Source organism: Colias eurytheme, chromosome 20 (genome assembly GCF_061535395.1).
Source record: "Colias eurytheme isolate Ceu_HAF_F1 chromosome 20, ilColEury1 Martin Lab GWU primary, whole genome shotgun sequence".
Classification (NCBI taxonomy): domain Eukaryota; kingdom Metazoa; phylum Arthropoda; class Insecta; order Lepidoptera; family Pieridae; genus Colias; species Colias eurytheme.
In genome coordinates this window covers 6,376,617-6,389,016 of record NC_142999.1, presented here as the reverse complement: position 1 = coordinate 6,389,016, position 12,400 = coordinate 6,376,617, and the positions used below count along the sequence as shown (strand labels likewise).

Sequence of the window (12,400 nt, the reverse complement as noted above, 5' to 3'; positions counted from 1 at the left end):
GCCGTCCATAAACGTGAGTAAATTATAGAAATAGAACTAATTAAATAATACGGAAGATATAAAACAGACGGGGTTTGGCATATACAAAAGTGTACCACATCAGAGAGCGGCCATGGTGGCGCCGATGTCAAACGATCAACTATACAGTATACATGTCGCAGTCATGTGGTCGAATCTGCTGTTTGATTGAATGACTAGCGCGTTCATTGAATGACGACGTATTATATTGAATGAATGACGTTCAGTCAAGACGTTGAACGTTACATTAAACAACTTGACAATGAACGAGCTAGTCATTCAATTAAATACCAGATTCAACCAAATGACGGCGACACACACATCCACACTCATATTTTAAACGTGGCGACAATTTAAATGAGAAACTGCTGCTTTGATACACATAATACAGTGATTTGTCAAACTAAACAGCCTATACTGAAGAAAGTAGAGCATATTAAGCATTCTTAAGTGAATAATGTTCTGACCTAAATATTTCATTGCAACAAAAAATATGGTGGGTTAAAAATTGACGACGTTATCATCGCCAATTTTCCACGCACTAAATCGAGTGTGGTTTTTATTTTTAAGGGCTTCAGCTCGTAATGCTTTCGCCAAATAACATAAAGTTAATACAATCACTGAGATACCTTATACGATAGGTATTTAAATCTTTTCCGATATTTGAAGATGTGCTAAAACAATGAAGGTATTAACACTATCAAATTTCCATACCTTACGACTTACGTAACGCTACACCACCAGTACATCGTTTCTTGGCTTTACTCTTTCATGTCAATATTTCTTTTCTTCCCCATCTGATTGACGTCTGCATTAAGCAAAACAAATTGTATCCCTTCGTAAGGTCACTGTGAAATCCGATTAACCTATTACATTCTCGACACGTTCTTGCTTTAATGAATAATAAACAATTAATCAAACGGTTACATTTATGTTACCATAGACGTCACTTACGTCATTGCATTTACATTAAATTAAGGGCCGATTTTTCAATGCTTGGATAAAACTTATTCGTCGAATAATGTATAAAACTACCATTTTAAAAACGTATTCTAATTGCCCGTATTTGACAGTTTACGTGACATTTTAAAATTATCGTGTAATACTTTATTGGACGGATAAGTTTTATCCAAGCATTGAAAAATCAGCCCTTAATCTAACAGATGATAAGCTCATTTATCAATATTTAAAAACAATGTCGATATATTAATAACCATAAAGTAAATAGTAACTAGCGTATTCAAAACAAAATTGATACCACGTTATATCATTTCTTATGTTATGTAACGTTACCTCAAATGTCCCAACGATTCCTGAAAGCTTTTATTACCGTCTATAAGAATTCGACTTCCGTGTTACAACTGTTTTCTTTCAACTCATCACTGAAATAAAATAAAAAATAGCAACATCCATCCGCTTAGCTCACGCATCGACACAACAGTTCGTTTTAACCTAAATCTTGACAGATATTTAATCACAGTTAATGTGCCATTAAGAACAAAAACAATATAAATGATTGTTGTTTTAAATTTCACTATTGAGATAGGTTTGAAAGCGTATTGTCTTGCTAAATGCTGCTCTGTAGATAACACAATTTTGACCTTACCTAAAATACGCGTGTAAAAAGAACTAATAAATATTGTTCTTTTAGCATTGCTAATTAGGTACTACTCAAGATGAAAGTAACATTCGTATAATCGGTTTCCCTTTTAACATTGCACTAACGATGAAAGTGATAGTTGATACAAATAGATTGAATGTCAATACAAGTCATGTATAACTCATTAGTTTAAAAAGCTTTGCGACATTATACGTAAGATATATCGGAATATAGAGCTATTACTGTGGAATTATACTATGTATGTATGACCACTGACGTAGAAAGTACTTAATATATCTTCTTCTTATATATAAAAATGAATCGCAAAATGTGTTGGTAAGCGCATAACTCGAGAACGGCTGAACCGATTTCGATAATTCTTTTTTTATTATATTCCTTGAAGTACGAGGATGGTTCTTATGTAGAGAAAACTTAAATATGTACCACGGGCGAAGCCGGGGCGGACCGCTAGTTTGATGTATAAATTAAAATCATCATTACCCGCGAAATATTTTTTTTAACGAATTGTAGTAACATTATCTTTTTTCATTATTAAATTGAATTTTAACGAAAAAAAATTACACAATAGCAATGAGATCTGTGGTGATAGCTTATAGATATGAATTAAAATTTAAATCTATCCTTAAAGCCAACATGATTTATAATTTAATCAAGATTTCCTAATCTTATATAGTGAGTATTTAACCAACACTACAATGGTACTAATTCTTTTTAAAAGCGGATGTGGGGTTTATGGCTTATCATTTCACAATCGTAAAACTTACTGACGCACGATTCCGTTATATGGATATCCTTTGAGCTTAACTCTATCTTTTATGTAACATTAAAAAGTAATTTCTAACTGACCACTTTCATGAAACTACAAATGCGTTCTCATTACAGATGTTATTGAAGGCTAATAATTTCACATTACAAGGCAATAACATCGTTTCGTATCTTACATAGGAATTTCCAAGCATATCCTTCAAACCATCTCAACAACGTAATTGGCCCGTGCTATACCCATAAATACGCCATACACCATACACCTGTCTGAAAATACCGCTTCATTTCAAAGTACCGTTGCATAGACATTGCTAACATTACAATGTTCAAATATGGAAACGAAATATGTTAATATTTAACCTACATCATTCAAGATGGCATTTGGGTAATTACAGAGCACATGCCGCAGGTGGTAATACTAATGATAGATCTAAAACATCCATCAAGGAGATCGCTCCATATATAGCTGTTTGAATTGTAGTGACAAGGTGTAAAAATGACATTTGTAAAGCACTTGTCGTACGAGTATGTCTCGAAGGTGTCCATTGTTTTTAAGCTTTGAAACATTCGTGACAAAAAAAAATATCCTCCTTTAACTCATGTATTCGTCACTCTTTACAAATGTTAAATAAAAAATTATTTGTAATTCTTAAATGATTAATTATAAACCCTAGTTTTAAGAAAATCTTCAGCATTCAAAGATAATACGACGAATATCCATTTATACTAAAGAAATAGTAAGCAACACAGTCCCCTAATAAGGAAATGAATTTAGTGCTCATTTTACGTAATAGGTCGGTGTCTGCAGCATTCATATCAATGCTATGTGGAAGCAGCTATAATTTCCGTATCAAGTTTTCCCATAGTTGTCAAATATACACCGTTATTCGTAGCGGTCGGTTCTGCTAACAAGAGGATGGTTTATTTCATTGTGATTACTTGAACAATTTACGAGACAAGCTATATAAATGTTATTAAGATAACTCATCTCCGTCGTTAAAGATAAAGAACATATTATTGTCATTAAAGAAGTTTAACATCCACTAAAGAAATCTAATACGGACTATTAATCAGTGATTAAGAATAATTTATTTACGTTTATTATATGACAAAAAAAGAATACTGATCAGCCGATGGTAAATATTAAAAAAACGAAACTTTAAAACATTTAAGTCTTATCTTGTACTTAACTATATGTATTATGCCATCATTTAAAATTTCACATGGAACATGCTGCTGAATATTTCCACCAAAATATTGTTGATATTATCTTAAACATTCGTACATTACTCGATAATCGATATCATGATTACGATTAGCCACTCAGTGACAAACGATTACGCTTCATTCACGCTTTTATCTCGCAGCAAAGGAAAGTACCCGCCTAACTTTCTTAAAACTTTATTATTTGTAATTTCCTCTCGTACTTTAGCTCGTTATTTATTATGACATCTGTTTCCAGTCCGATACGAGTCTAGCGATTAATCATCCACTTGATGGTGAAGTTTTGACCTTTGAACATAAACGGTTACACCTTTAACGTTAAAGCTATCTCGGCTTTATTTATCATAGCAACCATTCACTGGTTATTGAGGGGCATGATATTTGAAAATGTTATGCGCGTTAAACGATGGATATTTCTGTCAATTTCGGATACATATCAGCGAAAATCTCACAATACCAAATTTTAGGATAATCCTAGATATTTATATGTATTGGCAATATCCTCTTGGACAGTCAACCCGGCTGTCAATCATATAGTGTTTATGTAGGAAATAATTCACAAGTATGTATTTACTGTATCTGAACACGAGTAATAAGCGCATTCCATTATCTTTCTTCACATCAAACGTCACTTATAACTCGTCATTAGTTTGATATTACGTTAGATAAGTCACGATAAGAAAGAGATCATGTGCATAGCCTATAGTTTGACGCCCTGCAACGTCCGGGGTCAAACGCCCGTAGTTATACTCCAAACTACCTTTAAAGTTAAATATTCTTCTTCTTCTTTTACCATGGCACTTGCCAATAGAGATGGATTTTGCTCATGTCCAATAGGTGAACGTATCAAATGAAAATTTGAAGATCATTATAATTATTATTATACAATTTTGTGCAACATAGCTCATTATTATCCCATATTATCCAATTGACTTCCTCACAGCTAGAGGTAAGCTTACCATCAATCATCATAGCAAGAGATAGCATTACCAAAAATGTTTCTATTAAAATATGCAGTCGTAACGCCCAAGCCCTTTATATCTCTGCTTTAAATACGCAGGTAATTAAATCGCTCATTATACATAAAGCATTACGTTCAACACCATGATAATATTAATGTTCACACCCACGACGCTTACGTTCAAGCAATATCCGCACTGGCTCCTGATAAATCATACAGCACTCAAAATAATCTGTTAAATTTGACAGCTTCAAGTAGCTGCTTATGATATCAAATTATCTCTACTGTTCATCGAACACTCGATATCCATTTCCTTAATGTTTAAATGGGTAAACACTTCTTATACACTAATTGCTTACAATCTTACATCAATGCATACGATCCGAAATGTGCTTAAAATAAATATGTTTTCTTTAAGTCCCATCATCGCACTTGCGATTAATATTATGGTTACATTAATGGATATTTAATAGAACATTCAGTGAGCATTTCCTGTAGTTATAAGAAGAAATTAATTCACGAGGCTTATATTTAACATGTCCAATCAAACAAAATATCGATGTTTATCAGATCCGTAGTATGAACAGATAACATATTACTATCTCCTCATGTGTCATGTTGTAAATTGTAACTTTCTCGCATTGTTTGGCAAGCCGAGACGCGAGCCATATTGTGGGTACACGTGAAAGTGTTTTAGATACAAATAGCCCTTGTAAAAGTTAATTAATATGGCTTTAATTTAACCGCAAATAAACGTACTAACGACATGGATTTACCAAATGTATTTTAATTGAATTGTCACAGTGTTTCCTTGAGGAGTTAAATGAAGGGGATCTAGTCCAATCTCCTTTTTTGGGAGTACTTGTGTGTATATGGTCATAGTAAATTTTTCGATAACCTTCTTTATAATAAGCAAATCCGCAGAATTTGCTAATTTCATATATCTACGTGTCCGAGCTTCAGGTATATAAGTGCGTGCGCAAATAAAGCGTCCTAATTCTGTGCCATTCTATTCTATTATTTTATTGGCCAATCTTAGAGACAATCAATATCAACTAGTCAGTTAGACTTAATAAGTCATTGTGATTTTATCACCCTACAGTCATACAAGTGCGTGGGTTGATGGGTGGTTACTATGAAAGCGAATAAGATCACTATTCGATCTCTTATGACAAGCAGATATCGACAAACCTGTAATGTTTGCAAAATATTTCCTTGTTGCGATCTTATCGTCTCTGTTTAGACAATGTACTTATATTTTCGCGCGCATTTCAGATTGGGCAACGATTAAAAGTCAGGACCTAATGAAACTATTGTTCTAAATGGTATTTAAGATTATTTCTAACTAAATTATTGGGAAAGGTCATGGCTGATCGTAATCAAAATCGGTACAATTTAGATATGTCGATATTTACAACTAATACTAACAGTTGTACTGAAGCGTTACTTAATCCCGTTCTCACTTTAAATGTTAAATGCTTTATAGTATCGAACAAAGAAAACGGTTTGCTAAGTAGGTAGGTACATAGTTTGAATTCAGTAAGTAAAGTTAAACCAAAGTAATAATTTACTACGCCGCATTAAATACGTCTTTGCTGGCTGCGTCAACAGAACGCATATTTTCAAAAACATGTTCCAAGTTCTAAACTACTCCATTATTCAAAGCAGGTTTGGATAGTTCCATAAATTTCATATTATCATATCGCTGTAATACAATACCGTTCTGGGAGACCATAATCTGAAATAAACGGTTTATGATCAACGTTTATCTTAAGTCGGGGCTGACAAACATAAACAATAATCCATCTATAAGCAATTAGACCGGGAGATACTGACACAAAATTTCGAGTCATTTGTAACAGGATTGCGGTTCTACAGGGTTCTTAGTACGCAATGACAAAAAGAAAAATGATAGTGTGAACGCTGGTACCGGTGGCTTAGTCACGTGGGCGTTAGTCGAACTCGTCGGAAAATAGCGAAAGTCAAACGATTTGTAACAGTATGGCACTTATTTTTCCTGGAAGTTTGAGGATCAAAGAATATAAATACAAAATTTCAAAGATCTAGGTGTTGGAAATCTTCACTTATATAAATTAATACTAAATTAATTTTTCAAGTATGACAGCACTTTTTCCCCCTACTAGAAGTATGGCAAATATAATAATGGTCACATTTTATCAAATACTCTCCAAAAATCCAAATGCAATACTGGTACAAAAAGTTTGGCGAAATAAATTTTTTTTGCAGATTTTCGGCGGTATGGCGACCATTTGGAATCGTCCGAAAAGTATGGCATAGCGATTTTCGTAAATGGCTGCACGACGATGGTTACCTGTGCAAAAGTTAGCCTGGTACAAATGGTTGAATAATTGTTTTATTTAAATCAACATATTCGCGTCGGTATGGCGGGCTGTAAGTCACACCGGAAAAGTATGGCATGACACTACCGCCTACTTCTTTTTTATGGGCTATCGGTAAATACTAAAATTTTTGTGTTACAAATCGTTTGACTTTCGCTATTTTTCCGACGAGTTCGGCTAACGCCCACGCGACTAAACCACCGATACCAGCGATCACACCATCATTTTTCTTTTTATCATTGCGTACTAAGACCCCTGTAGAACCGCCATCCTGTTACAAATGACTCGAAATTTTGTGTCAGTATCTCCCGGTCTAAATAAAGCACTAGACAGTAGACATGTTGGTCACTACGTCCGTAAAATAAAAATTATATATTTATTATATATTTAGCGTTATAGTAAAGCTATTTGTTGGCACAGATAAACTTGAACGTTTTAAGTGCATAAATAATTTTCATAATATTCAAATGAATTGCCATAAGGCAGCATAATTTTTTAATTACAGTCAACATAGACTCAATCTATGATGCATTTTAAATAGTGGTGATGACCATTCAAAGATTTGAATGCAATTTTTTTTCATTCATGATTCATATCATATTCATGGATTTCTATCTAAAGACAAATCAAACAATTGCAGAATTCTTGAAAACTCTCGAACTTTCTTTAATTTCTAAATTAATAAAGCTGCATCCAAAAAAGCGTTCACATTTACATTAGGTATAAGACAGTAGACGTGTGTCAGTTTGTTTGTATGTTTCCTGTCAACACTTCGCGACAGCACCTGCTTTCACAAGTGAAATTCAAGCGTGATTGTATCAATATTGCCTTTGAAGTTGTATAAATTTCGTACGAATAGCTCTCCATTGCTATAATAGTTGGAACCAGAAATACAACATTTGTATTGTTTTAAAAATATTTGTTTACTACAAATAGAATGGGATAGATTTGTTTTTGACGAAATTATGTACTGCAACGAATTTCCCTATTTTAACTTTTAATATAAATCTCATTGCTCTCAATCTAAAAGCCATCTCGCCAGTTACACAGAAGCTACCAAAGAAACATATTACATACATACATACGCATAATAAAGTAATATCGTAAGTATCATTGCCTTCATCTAAGCACGAAGTACCAGGGTCGCATGAATCATTAGCCGGTCGAGTTATGTCCATGCATGGTCGCCTTCCAGTCAACCATGGCGTTCGAGTATCATCTATGGTCTATGCGGTTAGATATAAGTGCATCGAAACATTGCAGCTTTATATCGTTATACGTTACATAACCACATTTTACTAGATGGTGGGCACGGTTGATATTGAGAAGTTTGGGTGTAAATATTTTCACACCGCTAAATATATGATGCATGATTCATGTTTTCTTATCATGCTTAATGCGTCTGCTTATATACCTTATACCTTATATTTTAATATAATATCTTCTTATATATAAAAATGAATCGCAAAATGTGTTGGTAAGCGCATAACTCGAGAAAGGCTGAACCGATTTCGATAATTCTTTTTTTATTATATTCCTTGAAGTACGAGGTTGGTTCTTATGTAGAGAAAACGTAAATATTATGTACCACGGGCGAAGCCGGGGCGGACCGCTAGTATAATATAAATATTATAAAGAGGAAAGGTTTGTATGTATGTATGTATGGTTTTCACGCATAAACTACTGGACCGATTTTGATAAAATTTGGCACAGATAATCTTTAGACCCTGAGAAAGAACATAGGCTACCTTTTATTGCGAAATATGTACCACGGGCGAAGCCGGGGCGGACCGCTATTAATATATTATATATTTTAATATATTAAGTAACTAAGTAAAATAATTGCGCCACCATAACAAAACTTTTCTGACAGACGAATTGAAATTGGACTTTAATTTCTAAGCCGTCATTAGTACCAATCCTTCGAAGATATCTGGTACATTAATCAACTCCACTTCATAATTACAAATACAAGAACCGCAAGAGCATCTGAAAAAGTTATCAATGGCGAATATTTCAAACACATCCTTCAACCTCGAGGAATGCTACACCCGATATGGTGTAACTAATTGCGTCAGAGCAGGCGTAGACGCATAACGGGCTGGATAATATGAGAATTATCATCAGGCGTGAAGTGTAACGGTGATCTGTGAGTGCATGTTTAACCCACACAAAAGGGAATATTAGTACAGAAACTATTCCGAATAAGTATTGCTCTAGCAATTCTTTCTTCGTTTTTTGGACACCATACCGCATAAGCAATGCACTGACAATACTTTCTGAGCTTCTGAATAATATCACAGTTTATATCACAAGAGAGCAATGAATTCATTTACCTACTTTGTAAACGCACATGACTTTTTTAACTTGGTTATGGTGGTATGTACCGAATATTCTTTTTTATGTTATTCTAAAGAGAAACAGTTATAACATCGTAAATAAATTATTATTCAAAAAATAATTGCATAATGTTTATTTATACGAAAAAATATTTAACACGTTCCATTCGTATTTTACGTACTATAACAAGTATCACAGCATACATTAGCAATATTTTACCTCTTTAATTACAGTCGGTGTATTTAAAGAAAATTTACATGTAAAAGTTTATACGTTACAAGCACCTTTACGCAACTAACATTACTAACACATTTTAAAGAAAATTTCACACACATCTTGTAGATCACCTCTAGTTATATAATTTCGCCCACCTACATTTCGGAAGTGCTGCCCATTCATATTCATTAGGCGTACTCTTTCGTTGAACGGTAAGTGCCCTTTGTATACCGTCCAGTGGTAGTTAAGGAAATGACGCCAAAACGGTAACTACTCACGATTAGTCACCGCACCTTACTATAGTATTCTTTCGTGCATCAATTGTCATATATACTAAGTGGTACATATTTTGGAGTGTAATCTCTAGAAAATTGTGAAAAAAGCGTGGAAAACATTAAGGAAAAATTGTAAAATTTAAATGTTCAAGTTCAACACGTTATTCGAAACGTAACGAAAATGTACCACAATTTTGAAGTATCAGGACAATTATTATTAGAAAAAACAAATGTTACCGTCGCAGATATTAATACAACGTGCAACTATTTACAAGCAGAGAAATTTACCACCAGCTGTGTATTGCCACTACAGACAAATACTTGCATCGTTCAAGCTATTTTGGCGTTAGGGGATTTACTTGTTTTACTTTGTGCTTAGATAATTTGAAATGAAACGAACTGAACGGATTTTGATACAACTTGGCTTTGATTATGGCCCGGATTAGCATAGTCTATCTTTTATACGGGTTTGTTGGGTTCACGTGAGTGGAAGCTCCCAGCACGAAAAATATATAATCTTTAATGCATTTTACCACGACTATCTTATGCATACGATTTCCATATAGAGGTAATCGTATGCATAAGACGCTCAAAGATATAATCTTCTATTAACAACAAGTTCGTCTTATAGCCAGTATTTACAATTTTTCCAACTAAATACATAAAGCTAGTGCCTTATTGTCCAATAAGATAAAAGCTTAGTATTAGATTCGCGCTCTATTAGACATGGGCCCTACCTTGGTATTTCGTCTCAATTTAGATCGCATGAGGTCACTGAACCATCGACAAGGCCACAGTACTGTCCTCGTGGTAACTAAGATTTATGATCCTCTATTCTATTAGTAGTCCTTTAATTGCTAGCGATTACTAAATAAATAATCACTATTGTTCGTTCTGTTTTCAGTATTGAATTTGCACATTTGAACGCTAACCTTTAGACAAATAATAGACTAAGATAATGAATTGTCCAGGTATCATTGAAAAGTAGATATTTATAATTATGCTTGATAAATAATATTACCAGGGAACTAATCAAAACAACACTGAATAGCACTACTTATATTAAAATCAATTCACACAATTTATTAAGGGCTATACAAAACATTGTTTAAATAACAATAAATTCAGGGCCTTCAAGTTCTGCTTATGTTTCGTTAAGATCCTAATAAATTGAAACGTTAAATTACTTAAATACATCAATAACTTCTAGTGCACTAAAAAATTTAAATAAATACACAAACACGTCAGATATTTATGGTATGAATATCAAAACATAATGCATACTCGCATAATAGGCGCATACAATATCCGATGCTGATATCTCATGTAATTACATATTAATCATCTAGCAGTACAAATTTCTGATTAAAACTCTAAATAATTCCATCAAAATGTTATCTACTATGAAAGTTGTCTAAACCCTTGGAGGTCACTCTACCAAGCGTTAAATTACTCGCTCTTATTTGTTTTATCTACCACGGGACCAGCATACCGTGAGAATAACTATCGGATAATTTAAATACATTAACTGTACAAAATGTGTATCAAAAATATTATTTATAAATCCAATATTAACTTAACATGAAGACATAACATACCTTAATTAGCGGAGTCGCATTTTGATCTTCTGGAAAAACATTCATATTATTAAAAAAAAAAAATTTTAAGTATCAATTCGTTATTTCTAAACAACTACAATAAAAAAAAGCTTAATATGGTAAGCGGTATAAAAGACATGAAACTATCATGTTTTCTACGGGAACTATATTTTCTATCACCAAAATTTATATTTGTCATCAAGTTGTATCACCTAATAAATAGATCTATCACCACGAAATATTTTCGTTCTCAGATAAACAAAAATTGTTCCCAGGTATGAATTATCAAATTAATGTTAATATATGTGTAAAATAAGAGATCGATAACCAATAAAATTATATTGCATTACATGAATATAAACTTCGTTCTTATAATAACAGTTTTGTTACTTAAATAATAGCTCTGTGCTCAGAATGGTAGATCTGTCACCAAATAAATTGATTATCGATCCCTGACTGCGACTCCTTTTTATTTGATATTTTGTCACCAATACAGTAGTAACATTTTATTTCGTTCAGATATTAAATTAATAGTATTCGTTACCAATTTAATACATCAATTTATAATTTTAATGAAAAAATGATCAAAGGGGCGGAGACAAATTGGCGCTCTTTAAAAATTGATTATTTTAACTTTAATTAAGTGTTTTATATTATACAATTATTATGCTAGCCATAAGCCAGCTATTAAACCAGAGCTGATTATTCAGTGGTTATTATTTTTAAGAATAAATATTAAATATTGATTATTTTAACTTTAATTAAGTGTTTTATCTACTATTCTGCTAGCCATAAGCCAGCTATTAATCCAGCGCTGATTGTTCAGTTCAGTGGTAATTATTTTAAACAATAAATATTGATTATTTTGACTTTAATTGTTTTATTTACTACTCTGCTACAATTTTTATTTAAATACTTATAATTTATACTACCAGTGGAAATTTAGAACCTTGGGAGTCTCGTTAAGTAGCAGAATCTTTTGGTTGAAACGATCATGACAACCCTAATTTTTTATTTGAACT

The 12,400-nt window shown here is 32.9% G+C and overlaps 1 protein-coding gene across 1 annotated transcript in view; it reads right to left on the bottom strand.

The window, feature by feature from the left end:
- The window catches only part of klar (klarsicht), a 245,474-nt gene extending 234,062 nt beyond the window's left edge, over positions 1-11,412 (bottom strand). The window contains exon 1 of the mRNA XM_090113547.1: positions 11,379-11,412. The gene's annotated coding sequence lies outside the window, so the exon portion shown is untranslated. The remainder of the gene's footprint in view (positions 1-11,378) is intronic.
- Between the last annotated feature and the right edge of the window lie 988 nt (positions 11,413-12,400).